Source organism: Muscardinus avellanarius, assembly GCF_963383645.1.
Source record: "Muscardinus avellanarius genome assembly, chromosome: 3".
NCBI lineage: Eukaryota > Metazoa > Chordata > Mammalia > Rodentia > Gliridae > Muscardinus > Muscardinus avellanarius.
The window spans coordinates 5,980,279-5,997,112 of NC_137788.1; positions in this window are offsets into that span (position 1 = coordinate 5,980,279).

The window sequence follows — 16,834 nt, forward strand, 5'->3', positions numbered from 1 at the left end:
TCCAAATGCTATATCTGAAGGTATATTAGTATTCCAACTAGAAATCCTAAAAATTAGCAACAATAAAAGCAAACAATACAATTTAGAGATAGGTAAAAGACTAACATAAATAACGAATCTCCACAGATAACCAATCTTAGTTGTCTGTTGGATGGAAACTCTTGTTTCTCTGGTTCTGGTGAGTGTTACCTATTTCTTCTTTGTAGTTAAGCTCTTTGAGTATTTTCTCTAGTGCTGGTTTTGAAGACATAAATTCCTTCAGTTTCTGTTTGTCATGGAAGCTTCTTATTTCCCCATCTAATTTGATAGAAATTTTGTTGGGTAGGAAATTTTTGGCTGGAAGTTGTTTTCTTTCAGAGTTTGGAATATGTTACTCCAAGCCCTTCTGGCTCTCATGACTTGGTTTGGGAAGTCTGGAGTGATTCTAATTGGTTTGCCTCTGAATGTCACTTGGTCCTTTGTTTTTGTTGCCTTTAAGATTCTCTGCTTGGTTCCACATTGGTCATTTTGACAATTATGTGGCGTGGGGATCCTCTTCTCCAATCCTGTCTAAAGGGAGTTCTATAAGTTTCCTGGACCTGTGTATTGACCTCTTGCTCTATGTTTGGAAATTTTTCTGCTATTATTTCTTTGAAGATATTACTTATCCCTTTGGTTTCACATTCTTTTACCTCTTCTATTCCAATTATTCTTAGGTTAGCTCTCTTAAAATGGGCCCATATTTCTTCAATATCAGATTCCTGCTGTCGGATATTTTTTTCTAGATTAGAAACTATGCGTTCATTTTTTGAATGATCTTCTTCTAAGATCAAGATTCTATTCTCCATGTGGTCTAATCAGTTGTTTGTACTTTGAATTGAGGCCTTTACTTCATTAATTGCATCCTTTATCTCTTTTTGACTCTCTCTGAATTCTTTTCAAAACACCTCTATTATTTCTACAGTTATTTTCCTGATTTGATCTTCTAGAAATCTCTGAATTTCTGTTTTATCAGGTTCTGATGTTGAGGGGTTGTGGGCATTCATTGCTCCATTGTTATTCCTCTTTCCCATGATTTCGGAAGTTTGTGCCTTCTCTGGGTTCTTCCCTTGGGTTACTACGATTTCACTTAAGGTGCTCTGGATCTCGAGTCTGTGGTATCTCAGTCCCCACTACTCCTTTACTGGGTTGTATGGCAGAGTCTCAGACCCAGGGAGTTAATCGAGGCTGCTTTAGACCATGGGGGGGTGCCAGGTTGGGTGTTCTCCTATGGTGTGATATCTCTGCCACCGCCATTCCCCCACTGGGTCAAGTCCCTGGGAGTGCAGTACTGGGATTTCTCCTTCAGGGCCCGCAATTTGACTCACTCTTGTTGACTGCGCAGATGTAACTGTAGTGGACTCGGTGAATTCGCTGCTGCTGCCGCTGATGGCAATATGGCGCTGATGCCATGCCCTTGGCTATGAGGCTGGCGTATTTCTTCTCTGTTTTTTTTTTTTTATATAACAATTTTTTTATTGAACATAAATAGTATACATTTACACTATATTTGGTGCCCTCCCCCCCGCCCACATTTCCCCCCACACACACACCAATGGTTGTCCAGGTTAACCATGTCTTATTCATAATTTTACACATGTTCAAGTGTAGACCCTTATTAATCGAGACCGGCCTTCCTCCTCTCCTATCTTACCATCCAAACTTAGCTAGTATTTCCCCTTCAATATCTGGAGTCCCTCTGGTATTCTTTGTGTTTCCTAGTTTGGGCATATTAGAGGATCTTCTCTGGTTTTGAGCTCTGCTCTGAGTCCCTGCAGGGTGTGCTGAGCCCAGCCCCTGGGAGCTTTAGATGCTCCCTGCGCTGAGAAATCTGTCGAATCCCGCTTGGCTGATCCGCAGCAGCTCACCTCAGCTCGCTGTCCGCCGCTCCTCTCTGGAGCCTGGTGGGCTGTTGAGTGTGTCGGTCTGGAGCCGTCTGGTGAGCTCGCTGCTGCCACCGTCAGTAAGGCGCTGCTGCCACGTCCTCGGGCGTGAGGCCGGCATATCTCCTCTGTGGCTCTGAGCTCCGTTATGAGTTCCCTTCCTCTCTGGAGCCTGGTGCTGCCCCACATTTCTTTCTTTATTCCGATGAGAAGCTTTTGATCTGCCTTCGTCCATCTGACTTTCTTCCACACCATTTCTCTGAGCCCCAGTTTTACACATGCCTTTCTCCAAAGTGTCTCTGCTTTGCTTTCCGCTCCTGAGATTCACAGTACGATTGTCTGTTCATGAACATTAGTGTCCATAACACAGTCTGGACCTTTGCCATTTTGATTAGCTCACCATCTTTAAATTTGGCTTCACACAAAGTTTCAGAACATGGGGAAATTGTTGATAAATTCCTTGCCAGAATATAAAACGGGCGGCCTCTACTCCACTTTCCTACGCGATCCTCCTTGCCCTCTGAGATCCTCTGGGGAGTTTCTACCATCAACCGTTCTATCAGCACAGCATCTGGCCCTTCCCGCTTCCTCTCACAAACCAGCTCCAAAGACTCACAAGACACAGGCAGACTTAGATACAGCAGTGACTCCACTCCTCCGACACCCACTTTCACTTCAATCACTATTGTCACTGCTGCGACACAAAAGACCTAATCACACAGGAGAGAAACAGGAAGCTTTATGTGCTCACAGTTGTGGAGGCTTCAGAGGTTCAGTCTGTGTCAGGCTGGGTGAAGTCTGAGGATCTCAGGGCTAGGAACAGGGAGGAGAATGAGAGAGAGAGAGAGAGGAGAGGAGAGAGAGAGAGAGGAGAGGAGAAGAGAGGGGAGGAGAGGGGAGATGAGAGAGGGAGGGAGGGGCGAGGTAGGAACGGGGAGAGAGAGAGAGGAGAGAGAGAGAGAGAGAGAGAGAGAGAGAGAGAGAGAGAGAGAGAGAGAGAAGAGTAGAGAAGAGACCATATGTAATCACCAGGCCATACACCCAGGGGTCCCTCCTCAGCAACAAGCCCCATCTCCAACAACATAGTGGCACATACTTGTAATCACAGTTCTTGGGAGGCTGAGACAGAAGGATCCCAGATTTGAGGCAAGCTCCAGCAACTTAGCAAGACCCTTAGCAACTTTGTGAGACTTGTTTCAAAATAATTTTTTGTGTGTGGTACCAGGGATGGAACCCAGGGGGATTCTACCTCCAAGCGACACTCCCAACCCTATTTTTTATTCTTTATTTTGAAACAGGGTCTCACTGAGTTGCAAAGTCCTCACTAAGTAGCTGAGGCTGGCTTCGAACCTACACAATCCTCCTGTTTCAGCTGGGATTACAAGTGTGTGCTACCTCACCTGGCTGGGACCTGTTTCTGTTGGGGTCTGCACAGCGCCTGACAAATCTTCCGATGAATCAGCAACACGTAGCGCCGAGTGGATATGGAGGGCGTAACTACCCCCCTTGACCCCGCTAGCCCAGTTTGGTAATGTTGAGCCTTATTGGCTCATATAATACTTCCGTGCTCGTGAACCCCTCGTGCACTGGATAATGACTGGCTACAGGTTATGTGCTTTGCGCATGCAAGAGTGACCTTTAGCATGATAGGCTAGAATAGTTTCCTGTTGGAAATCCCCCTTGCGGTTATTTGCTTTAAATTGGGTTGCCTGAGAAAAATAAACGAGATCCTGCTTGACTCGACTCCCAGATCATGTGCTTCTGTTCGGGCCGTTGACACTCACCTTCCCCTCAGCCCCACCGCTGACGGGCTGGACCCATCAGTCTGGTGCCCCGTGTGAGGAACTCTTTCTCGGCGAAACGCTGACAGGCTAATCAGTCTGCGGGTGAGTGTCCCCTCATAAGATATGGGGAAGTCCAGTTCTAAACCTGACCTTGCCCTAGAATCCCTTCAACTCTTTCTCAAGAGCTGAGGACTTCATCTCACTGATAACCAAGTCACCCAGGCTGGGGTTACCTTTTAAAATCTGCCCCAAGGCTCCCCGAAAGTAATCTTTTTGATTGGGATACCTGGGAGCGAGTTGAGGGACTGGTTAGGCGAGCCCAGACAGAGCAAGGGGAGATCCCCCCGGGGGTTCTCCTCACCATCTCCGTGCTTAAAAGTTGTTTTCCCCCATGACCCCTAAATAAACTCGCTGACTGTGGCCCCAAGCCAGCAGAAAAAGGGGCCGCCAAACATATGCCCACCCCCGGTCCCGAAGCCCCTAAGAACCCTCCCGATGCCTCCCTCGATCCTTTGGGGGATGCTCCATGGAAGGGCTCCCCACAGCCCCTTTCCCCGGCCAATTCCTTCTCCATACCCTCGGCTCTGCCACCATATGCGGGCGAAGGGGGAGCCGGAGGAGCTGTGGGCCTCTTTCTGGTCAATGTCAACCCGGGAGGAAACCGCCCTGCAGCCTGGTACCCCTGGGAACCACAAGGCCTAAAAGAACTTAGACAGGCTGTGGCAGAGGACGGGCCTAACTCACCTTGGGCAGACGCCCTTATGGAGGGATTAGCCCACCAGGTGCTTGTCCCGCGCGGCTGGAGAGACCTCACTAAGGCCGTGCTCCCTGGGGTCTTTTTCTTAAGTGGACAGCGTATGTTCAGGAGGTGAACGGAATCAAACTGCTCAGCCTGTTATACCTCTAAATTATGGCATGCTCTCTGATACAGGCAATCAGTTCGCCACTGGCCTCCAACAGGCGGCCTTACCCTCCCCCCACCAAGACCAGGTTTGGACAGCCGCTTTGACAGCGCGGAGAAAATTAGATGAAGGGCCTACTGAAGCCCCTATCGCTGGGATAACCCAAAAAGCAAAAACACAGAAGTCAATTAATGAGGCATCCTTAAGGCGATTTAACCCCATGCTGCTTTTAATTTTATGTGTTTTCATGGGAAGCACCCTGTGCATGGCTCTTTTGGCCCAGATGGGGGAGCCCATTCATTGGATTCATCTTGCTATAAGAGGGGCACCCCGAGTCTACGCAATAATTGACCAAATTGCTGATTGCATAATTAAAGGAAGGGACATTGCAAATTGTCTGTTTGGAATAGACCCTCATAAAATAATAATTCCATGCCGGCTGTCAAATTTCACTTGGCTATAAAGAAATAATGCAAGGGTAGTGATTGCTCTAGAGGGCTTCCTCGGCAGCCTGGATTGCCACCATGGTCCTTATAGGTGGGTGAGCTCCTACATACGATTAAAATGGAGACACCCCCCCCCCCAGAATATTTGTTTTAACTCCGAATCTGAGTTTCTATTCCATTTTCACTGATGGGGATCGTGTGGGGGCCTCAGTAATCGCCTACCCCCCCATTAGTGGTGATGATCCTCAACCTGTACGCACAATATCTCGTCCAATAGAGGGCTCACCCCAGTTGAAAGAGCTTTTTGCCGTGACTTTGGCTCTGCAAACAATAGAAGAACCTATAAACTTATTTTCAGATCGCCTATATGTGGTCAACCTGTTGCCTCTTTTGATGGAAGCTTACATTAAATTGGATGCCAATCCCATTGCCCCCTAATGATACAAACACAATGTTTGCTTAAACAAAGGAGTAACCCAGTCTTCGTCCAACACCTCTCCACTCCCCTGCCCTAGCAGGACCTCTCCAGGCTCCCCTTCCTCCATCACAAGAGCTGGCTGGCATCCGCCTTCACTCGGCCTCCTATTTGTGTGTGTGGTACTGACTGAGCCCAGGGCTATTCTACTTCCAGGCTACACATTCGGCCCTATTTGTATTTGGAAACAGGGTCTCGTTAAATTGCTGAGGCTAGCCTCAAACCTGGGGGCCTCTCGTCTCAGTCTCCCAAGTAACTGGGATGACAGGCACCGGTGCCCTTCTTTTCTCAGCCAGACTGCGGCTGCCCTTCCTGAGCTCCGGCTCCCTCGCCCCATCCTGGACGCCCTACAGCATCTGCCTGGCTCCAGGCTCTGTGACTGAAAGACAACCAAAGACTTCTCTGCACTAGGTCTGCCATATTTTGCAAATAAAATGCAGGATGGACATTTGCATTAGAATAAACAACAGGTAGCCAGTGTGGTGGCACACGCTTGTATAATCCCTGCCCTTGGGAGGCTGAGACAGGAGATCGCGCAGGTTCGAAGCCAGCCTCAGCAACTTAGTGAGGCTCTCAGCAACTCAGTGACACCCTGTTTCCAAATAAAATATAAAATAGGCCTGGGAGTATAGCCTGGAGGTAGAAAGCCCCTGGGTTCCACCCCAGTACCACCAAAAAATAAATAAAAAAAAGAATAAACAACAGGCAATATTCAATAAGCACCTGTCCCAAATACTGCATGCAACATGTTTATAAAAAAGAAAATTATGTCGTGTTTATTCAAATTTTGCTGGGTGGCCCACTGGGCTTGACCTGAGAGGTCTGCCCTGGGACCCCTGGGCTCTTGAGCTCCCTCCCATGCTTTTGCTCACAGACTGTGGAAAGGTTCAACGTCACTTGCTGTCACCACCTGTGGGCTCCTGGGTGATAAGTCGGGTCCGTGGGAAGGGCAGGGGGAGGGGCCGGAAGCCCAGAGGCAGGAAGAGCCGGCCTCCCAAGAAGTACCCCGTGAGAATTGTGCGTTCCCGCCAGTAAACCCCTCCCGCCAAGATGCATACCTTAAAAGGAAGATCCCGCCTCCTCCAGTCCAGGGTGGGCTTCTGGGATGGGCCACGTGGATGGGCCGTGTGGGTCCCCAGAACCGACCAGCTCCATCCCCGGGAGGGGCCGCACCAATAAAGGCTCATATCATGCACCTTGGAGCCCCCCTGCCCTGTGCTTTTATGCTCGCCAAACCTGCACTTTATTTTACATCATGGTGCCGAAATAGGGTCGATTTGGGTCCTTTGAACTGCGCAGCTAAGCCTGCCAATACCGCCAGCGGCCCGCGACCCGCCACTCAGCTTCTGCGGATGGCGCCCGGAAAAACCATAGCCACGACTGGATGGAACCGCCGGAAGTTTTTTGCAACCAACGCCATGGCCGCCAGCAGCCCGTCGTCGCCTGCCGCCCGCCCAGACAGACCATCCCGCTGCCTGTGGAGCCGCCGCGACCGCCACCGGCCCCGCCAGGATGCAGATGAAGTCTTTCTGGCCCCACGGCCACCAGCGCCGCTCCCGCCCTGCCTTCAGCCGTTCTGGGCCTGCCCCAATAACTGAAAACCCTCTCCCGCCAGCCTACTGCCTGGCCTCCGCCACCCACTTCAGTGTCTTTCTGCCCAGACCGAGGGCCCACCCCGCTCCATCCCGCCCTTCCAGACTCAGCATTCTGCTGGCTCTGCGCTCCCAGCTTTCGGCACTCCCTGTGCCAGCGTCCTGCTCTGCTTCAGCCCAGATTCTACGCGCTACCTGGACCCCGGCAAGTACTCTGGCCCTCTCGCCCGTCTGGTCTGACCGTGGGAGGCACACACCATGTGGCCTGGACTCAGAGTCTGCCCTGTGCCTGGTGCAAGGACCAAACCACCCGTTCAACTGGTGGCCATCTTGGACTTCTGTTTTGCTCAACCACGTGCTTGCTCTGGGGGTGGCCCTCTTGGACTTCTTCCAGATTTCTAGCCAATCCAAGGAGCTGGCGATCATCTTGGACTCCTCCTACTTCACTCCTAGCCAATCCTAGGAGCCGGCGGCCATCTTGAAACCTCATACAGCCCTTATTTCCCGCAACAACTCCACAGCGTGCTCCCAGCTCCGCGGCCTCTCCGCGCTTACGCTGCGGTAAGCTTCTCCTTCATTGAGTAAGTGGTTTCTGGCTTTTAGCCCCTTCCGGACTTGGGCTTCTGGCTGTTAGATAAACCCAAATATTTGGTGTCCAAGTTCTCTGCTATTGGCCAGGCCAACCTAAGGTTGTATAAAGGGAACAGAGACTTCCTTCTCTAACACAACCACACTGTTTCCGGACATTAGGCAGGATCTTGGGATGCCAAATCCCTGCTTTCATTCTTTGTTTTGGTGGTACTGGGGTTCCTGGAAGCCCTTCTACCTCCAGGATACACTCCCACGGGCTACACTCCCAGATCTATTTTTTAACTTTTTTATGTGGAAACAGGGTCTCTTAAGCCAGCACCGCTGGCTCCAAACCAGCGCGATCCTCCTGTCTCCACCTCTCAAGCGCGGGGATTACAAGTGTGCGCCCCCACGCCCGGCCCTGCTTTCGTTCTTGCCTGCTGACCAGTTATTGGGGGACGTCAGCCATCAAAGATTGACTCCCAGTCCACACTAGGCCGTGCTCTGGCTAATCTCCAGACTCTGGGTTTATCTGGGAAGCTGTCCCCCGAGAAGCTCGCTTTCTTCTGCACTGAGGTCTGGCCGACATATGATTTAAGTAATAATTTTCGATGGCCTGAGATGGGAATGCTAGATCTGAGGATGTTAACTGCTCTCAGTAATTTTTGCACATGGTCCATGAAGTGGACAGAGGTTTTATACATACAGGCCTTCTCGTGCCTGCATTCCCAGCTTTCCTTCCCTCCCAGCTCTACTGCCCGAGTCAAGCTGGCTGGAGATTCTCACCAGCTGCGGCTGCCATCTTGGTTGCTACGTGGGAATGCACAGGCGCCACCTGGTGGCCTTTCTGGGTGACAGGCCTGCAATTCCGCTGACTCACAGCAGCCATTTTGTGAGGACATGTGGATGCTGGAGTCTGACCCAGCTGAGTTACAGGCCCCATCTCCCTCTCTCTTGGCCCCGCTTCTTGAAGTGGCTGGTGTGGAAGGTGTGATCCGTGTCCATGTTCTTTTTTCCCTTCCTGACCTTACTCAACTTGAAAAGCGACTGGGTTCCTTTTCTGCCAATCCCTCCAGTTTTATCGAATTCCAACATATTGTACAAGCATATAATTTAACTTGGAGGGATCTTCATGTCATTCTAACCTCTTCTTTGACTCCAGACGAACGTGATCATATTCTGAAGGCGGCCAGGGAACGGGCCGATCAGGCTCATCTAACCAATCCACTGCTTCCTATTGGTACAGCTGCGGTTCCCTCCGAGGACCCCCACTGGAATTATAATGGCAAGAAGGGAATAGAAATAAGAAATTATATGATACAATGCCTTCTTGATGATATGTGAGAGGCCTCCCATAAGGCAGTTAATTATGATAAGCTTAGGGAAATCACCCAGGGTCCAAACGAAAACCCAGTGGTTTTTCTTAATCAGCTGCTAGAGGCCTTTACCCTCTATACGCCCCTAGATCCATCTTCTGAGGCAGGCTCGGTTGTATTGGCCACCCATTTTATTGGGCAATCAGCCCCTGATATTCGGAGAAAATTAAGAAAGGCTGAGGATGGTCCTCAAACCTCTATCTGAGATTTGGTGAATATGTCATTTAAAGCTTTTAATTCCAGAGAGGAACAGGCAGAAGTGGAGCGTATACTCCGACTTTGCCAGATGGCAGATCTACAGTCCCAAGCCCTGGAAGCAGCCCGAAGGCCAGCGGGGGAAGGGCAGCCCTCGGGGCGATGAGCAAAGACAACCACCTCCAGGGGCCTGTTTCAGGTGTGGATTGAATGGCCACTGGAAAGGCGAGTGCCCTTGGAAAAGTGGTGAGCCCCAGGTGCCTCAACACAGGGGGACCACCCTTCCGGGCCAGGACCCGTCGCTGGCCCTGCTCGGCCTGACTGAAGACTGACAGCTCCTGGATCCCTCATCCTCCTTCCTCCATCCTCCTTGCTGGCCCAGGGTAACTCTACAGGTGCAGGGTAAGCCAGTCTCCTCTTTGGTGGCCTGCTCAATCTTTCCATCCTTTCAGGCCCCAGTTTCCCTTCCTAAATCTCAGTCCAGGGGACTGATGGCAAGTTCTCCTGCCCACGCACTACAGGCCCTGCTTTACGGGATAAAATTGCTCTGCCCGAGGCTTAGGCCGTATCTAAAAGGGCTCCGTTACAACAGTCCCAAGACAAGTTCTCTTGCACAGTGTTGGGGCCTACTAAGCTTTGTTTGTTCTTGGCGTAATTCTCTTTGATGTCTTTATTTTAGCAGGTCCGCCTGTTTACATACTACGGTGCTCTCTCTCTTCAGATGCCATAAGTATTAAACCTCTAAAATCCGTGACTGATGCCCCTGATTCAATGGCATGTTTTCATTTGACCAGATGGACCCAAACCCACTCACTGCTGAAGAGTGGCGTGTGTTTCTCTCAGAAAAATGCCGCTATTAATGACTCTGGTCTAATGAAAAACTGCTAAACGGGTGGTGTATGCCTTCCTCAGGGAAAAGGCTGCTATCGTATTAGTAAATCTAGCGACAATCTACCTCATATTTTGAAGGGTTCCAAAGGCCAGCAGCTGCTGGGCTCCTTCCCTTCTGGGCAAGGACCAATAGCTGATGGGCTCCTGCCTTTCCCAGGACTCACTCTCACGATTTGTTTTTTCTTTAATTGCCCCTCGCCTGTTCAAGTCTCCTCAAATGCACATCACTAAGCTGTCCAGGGTAACCTCCAATTCTCACTGCAGCCATGCTCCCACCTGCCCACTTCTGGTGGACCCGACCTCTCCTGGCCAAGGGGCCCCCTTATGACGCCCCTTGACAGCAGGAAGTCGCTCAAGGGTCGAGTCTTCGCCCATTATCATCAAAAGGCCAGGATGAACTAAGCTGGGTATGGTGGCGCATGCTTGTAATCCCAGCATTTGGGAGGCTGAGACCTGGAGGATCGCGGTTCATGGACAGCCTCAGCTACTTAGTGAGGCCCTCTGCAACCCAGGGAGACCCGGTTTCAAAATAAAGAATAAAAAAAAAATAGGGCAGGGGATGTAGCTCGGAGGTTTAATGCCCCTGGGTTTCATCTCCAGACCCGCAAAAAAAAAAAAAAAAAAAAAAAAAGGCCGGGATGATAAGTTGGGTCCCTGGCAAGGGCAGGGGGAGGGGCCGGAAGCCCAGAGGCAGGAAGAGCCTGCCTCCCAAGAAGTACCCCACGAGAATTGTGCGTTCCCATGAGTAAACCCCTCCCCCCGAGATGCATACCTTAAAAGAGCGCGCCTCTTCCAGTTCCGGATGGGCCGCTGGGATGGGCCACGCGGATGGGCTGCGCGGATACCCAGAACGGACTGGCCCCATCCCCAGGAGGGGCCGCATCAATAAAGGCTGATATCATGCACTTGGAGCCCCCCTCTGTGCTTTTATGCTCGCCGAACCTGCACTTTATTTTACACGGGGCCCATGGCAACCTGACTGTCACAGTCTCCACTTTGGAAAGGACCATCAAAGCCACCGCCTTGTGAGTAAATCCGGTGCGCATGCTCTTGGGCAGCCTACGATTGCCCTGTCTACTCTCAGCTGCTGGAGGCCAGAGACCCTGCCCACGGGCCCTGAGATGCTGCTGCCCCATGGTGTCCAGTTGCTGGGAAGTGTCCCTCCAGCCCTGCTATGGCTGCACTGTGCCTGAGGCTGGGGAGGTCCCAGAGCCCAGCAAGGTCACTACCAGCTCCTCCTCCGGGCTTGTTGGCTCTGCTAACAGCCCCCTTGTCCCCCCAACTGCCCGGGCCAGAGGCCAGATGTGCCCACACTGCCCCGGCCAGTCCTTGTGCAGCCCTACTCCCACGCTGCAGCTCCAACAGGATTTCTGAGGACGGACCTTCCTTCCTTCCTTCCTTCCTTCCTTCCTTCCTTCCTTCCTTCCTTCCTTCCTTCCTTCCTTCCTTCCTTCCTTTTTGGCACTGGGGACTGAGCCCAGGAGAATTATACCATTGAGCTACAACCCCAGCCCTTTTTATATTATTTTTTTTAGTTTTGAGTCAGGTTTGTACTAAGTTGCTAATGGTCTCCCCAAGTTACTAAGGCTGGCCTCAGTCTGCAATCCTCCTGTCTCAGCCTCCCAAGTTCTAGGATTACTGGTGTGTGCCACTGAGCCTGGCTGTTTTTTTCTTTCTTTAATCCACTTTTCTCACTGTAGTCTGAAAGATCTTTGTGCGTGCGTGTGTGTGTGTGTGTGTGTGTGTGTGTGGTACTGGCGATGGAACCCAGGGATATTCTACCTCTGAGCTATACCTTCAGCCCTACTTTTTAGTCTTTATTTTAAAACAGGGTCTCACTGAGTTACAGAGGGCCTCACCAAGTAGCTGAGGCTGTCCACGAACTGCGATCTTTCTGTCTCAGCCTCCCAAATGCTGTGATCACAAGCGTGCATCACCACCTGCCAGGCTTGGTGGAGCACACCTATAATCCCAGTGTTTGATAGGCTGAGGCAGAAGAAGTGCAGGTTCAAGGACAGCCTCAGCAATTTAACAACACTGTTTATACATGAAAATAAAATAGGACTGGGGACGTGTGTGGCTCAGAGATAGAACACCCCTGGGTTCCTTCCCCAGGCCCCCAGCACACACCCATTACTGACCTCTCCTGGGCCCCACCACACGCACACCACACCTGGCCTCTCTAACCAGGGCCCGTGGTACCGGCCACCCACAAGTGGAAACTTCTGCTCTGCACAGGAGGAAGACGCCCACTCCAGCGGCCAGACGCCCCTCATATCTGAGGTTTCCATGACGGCGATCGCTTCCCCTCAGAAAAAAAATTAAAACGTGTTCAGAAATAACAGACTTGTTGACAACTATTTTCAACGTGTCTATCCTTGAATGTGCTCATTTATTTTGGCCACAGGAATTTATATTTATTACGTTGAATTATTGGATTTCCTATATTAATCCCCTAAGTGTATGATTTTTTGTCTTTCTTTGTCTCTTTCTCTCTCTTTCTTTCTTTCTTTCTTTCTTTCTTTCTTTCTTTCTTTCTTTCTTTCTTTCTTTTTTCTTTTGGTACTAGGGATTGAACCCAGTGACATTCTACCTCCAAGCTATACACCCAGAACAATTTTTTTTTTTAAACAAGGTCCCGCCGGGCGTGGTGGCGCACGCTTGTAATCCCCGCGCTTGGGAGGCGGAGACAGGAGGATCGCGCTGGTTCCGAGCCAGCCTCGCTGGCTTAAGAGACTCTGTTTCCACATAAAAATGTTAAAAAATAGGTCTGGGAGTGTAGCCCGTGGGAGTGTATACCGGAGGTAGAAGGGCTTCCAGGAACCCCAGTACCACCAAAAAAAAAAAATAAATAAAATAAAATAAACAAGGTCTCACTAGGTTGAAGAAAGTCTCCCTACTTGCTGAGGCTGTCCTCAAAGCTGCAATAGTCCTGTCTCGGCCTCCCAAGTACCGGGATTACAAGTGTGCACCACCACACCTGGATGTTCCTGTGTTTTTCATGTATAACTTTTTTTCTTTTCATTTTTTTCATGTATAACGTTTATACATTATAGCAAAATATACTCTGCTAAAGGTATCATACAGCCCATGTAATAAAAAGTCTCCCTTAGATGAGCAGAAGAGACTGTGGTCTTTTGTGTTTAAAGTCTGGACAAATGAGCGTCCACCTGGTTACCTAGGATGCCCTAAACCCGAGGGGCCTGGCCAGTCTCCTTCAGAATATGGATTGTGGGTAACAGAAAACAAGGCGCCATGTGCCCAAAGCCAAGAGGAGACATCACTTTAGAATTTAAGGCCGGTCGTGGTGGCGCACGCCTGTAATCCCAGCATTTGGGAGGCTGAGACCGGAGGATCGCGGTTTGCGGACAGCCTCAGCTACTTAGTGAGACCCGGTATCATAATAAGAATAAAAAATAGGGCAGGGGTGTAGCTCGGAGGTCAAATACCCCTGGGTTCCATCCCCAGACCTGTAAAAAAAAAAAAAAAAAAAAAAAGAATTTAAGGAAGCCGGGCATGGGGGCGTATGCTTGTAAATCCCAGCGCTTGGGAGGCTGAGACAGGAGGATCACAGGTTCAAGACCAGCCTCAGCTACTTACTGAGGCTCTCAGCAACCTAGTGAAATTCTGTTTCAAAAAGAAAAATAAAAAGGGCTGAGAGTTTACCTAGAAGGTAGAATGCCTAGTACCACATAAGAGAGAAAAAAAAAGGAGAAATTATTATTGTCAACATGATTGCCTACGAAAAATAACAGAGAGGCATCTATCTTCGAGTTATTAGAAATAACGAGAAAGTTTGGCAATGTGGCCGATCTCTACTGCGATATAAACAAGCACAAACAACAAAGCCACTTAATTTTAATTTGTGGGGTTTATGTGTGTGGAGTACTGGGGATGGAACCCAGGGCATTCTACCTCCAAGCTGTATCCCTAGCCCTATTTTTTATTTTGAAACAGGGTCTCACTAAATTGCAGAGGGCCTCACTAAGTAGCTGAGGCTGTCCTCAAACCTGGGATCTTCCTGTCTCAGCCTCCCAAATGCTGGGCTTTCAAGCATGCGCCACCATGCCCAGCTTATTATTATTATTATTATTATTATTATTATTATTATTATTATTGTCCTGGGGATGGAATCCAGGGGCATTCTACCTCTGAACTACACCCCATCCCTATTTTACTTTTTATTTTTAAATTTAATTTAAAATTTTGGTAGTGGGGATTGAACCTAGACACACTCTACCTCCAAGCTATGCCCCAGCCCAACTTTATTTCTTTATTTGGAAAGAGGGTCTCGTTAGGTTTGGGGGCCTCCCTACGTTGCTGAGGCTGGTTTTGAACCTGCAATCCCCCTGTCTCAGCCTCCCAAGTACTGGGATTACAAGCGTGCACCACCACACCTGGCTAAACAATGCCATTTAAAAAAGCAACAACAATGTAAAGTGCCTAGACATAAATTGAACAAAAGACACACGAACGGTTTCTGGAGCAACTGGAAAAGCTACCGAAGGGCTTACAGAGGTCTTAACCAAGCGCGGGAGGGTAGGTGGTACTCACAGCCAGCCCCAGCCAGCGCCAGGGCACGGCCGGGTGTCAGGCACTGAGCTCAGCACGTAGGGAAACTACCTCAGTGCATCTCTCCCTTCCCTCCCACTCTCCCTCCTGCTTCCTCCTGCTTCTGACTCCATGATATAAGGAGCACAGCCCATGTGCTCTTCCTCCGCCATACCCTGAGCTCCACGGTCCTCGGCCTCATGTGGACTGAGCCCGAAACCAGTTTGCTAGATACAGCAAGCTTCTTCAGGAGTGTGTCCCTGTCTCTGTTCTGTCCTTTCTCTTTCTTTCTCTCTCTCTCTCTCTCTCTCTCCCTCTCTCCCTCCCTCTCCCTCCCTCTCCCTCTCTCTCTCTCTCTCTCTTGCGGTACTGGGGATGGAACCCAGGGGCATTCTACCTCTGAGCTACACCCCAGCCCTATTTTGTATTCTTTATTTGAAAACAGGTTCTCCCTGAGTTGCAAAGGGCCTCACTAAGTAACTGAGACCATGTGTGAACCACGATCCTCCTGTCTCAGCCTCCCAAATTCTGGGATTATAAGGGTGTGCCACCACGCCTGGAGAGACCCTCTTTCTTCTGAATACAACTAAGAAAGTCCTGCTTGAGGCCACAAGGACTCCTGGGGAGAGAAGAAGAGAAACTTAAAAGCACTTCCAGTCCCTTTAGGTTCCTGGAGAGCAGAAAAACTAAGACAGAGGAGATGCTCTCTGACTTTGGTCAAAGAAACAATACCACTACAGCCCTGCCACCCTGAACTCTCAGCCTTCTGGGAAACCCTACGGCCCGGTGGTGCCTGGACCAGAAGTCAAGATGCCTGGCACAAACATTTCTCCTGCCCAGTCAACTAGAGTCACTGATGAGGTCTGTGTTTTAAACTTTGTTCTTCTCCGGAAGCCTTGGGTCCATATTTATTCTCCAAGTAAAAATAGTTCATCTTGCCTATAACACAAGAGGATTAATCTCAAATGGTTATCTTCTCCAGAGGGGCACAAGAAGAGAAAAATGGTATAGATCATTTTCCTGGTGCTATTCAAAATTATGTGCTATTTAGCTGGGCATGGTGGCGAAGCTTGTAATCCCAGCACTCGGGAGGCTGAGACAGGAGGATTGTCGTTCAGGGACAGCCTCAGTATTGAGTGAGGCCCTCTACAACTCAGTGAGACCCTGTTTCAAAATAAAGAATAAAAAATAGGGCTGGGGATGTAGCTCAGAGGTAGAATGTCCCTGGGTTCCATCCCCAGTAACGCAAAAAAAAAAAAAAAAAAAAAAAAGTATATATATGCTATTTCAAAATAGCAGGGGAAAAATCCCTGAGGTGTTCATCTGTCTACCATTAATACAAAAAGTGGTTTTGATTGATTGACTTTTAGGAAATAAAAAGTGTTGAGATTAAATCCTAAAAATAAAAAATAATAAATATATAACCTCAAGTTTGTAAAATACCAGCTCTCCCTAAACTTATTTATAGGTTTAGTGACATTTCAGTCAAAGTTAGGGGTATATCTCAGAGGTAGAGCACTTGCCTAGCATGTTTGAGGTCCTGGGTTCCATCTCCACACACCAGACCAAAAGGAGAAGAAAAAAATGTCAGAGAAAATAATTTGAAACTCAGGTTCTCAAATCTATACAGAGGATGAGGGGCCAAAAGAGATGTGCAGGGCATGGTGGCACACACCTGTAATCCAGTATTGGGAGGCTGAGACAGGAGGATCACAGGCTCACGCCCAGCCTCAGCAAGTACTGAGACTCGCCAACCCCATGAGACCGTTTCAAAATAAAAATTAAATAGGCCTGAGGGTGTAGCTCAGATAGAATGATCCTGGGTTCAGTCTCTAGAAACACACACACACCACAAAGATGGGGTGTAGCTCAGAGGTAAAATGCCTCTGGACTTATTCTCCAGTGGAAGAAAATGGGGAAGGAGGGGGGGGAGGAGGAGGAGGAGGGGGAGGACAAGGGGGATGAGGAGGGGGAGGAGGGGGAGAAAGAGGACTAGGAAGAAGAGGAGGGGAGGAGGAGGGGGAGGAGGGGGGGGAGGAGGAGGCGGCCATGTGCTATCAGGTACACAGAGCTATCACAAAGCTACTTTAAGAAGACAGTGTGGCGGTGGTTCAGGAAAAACAAATTGGCCCTGAATACCACAGAGCCCAG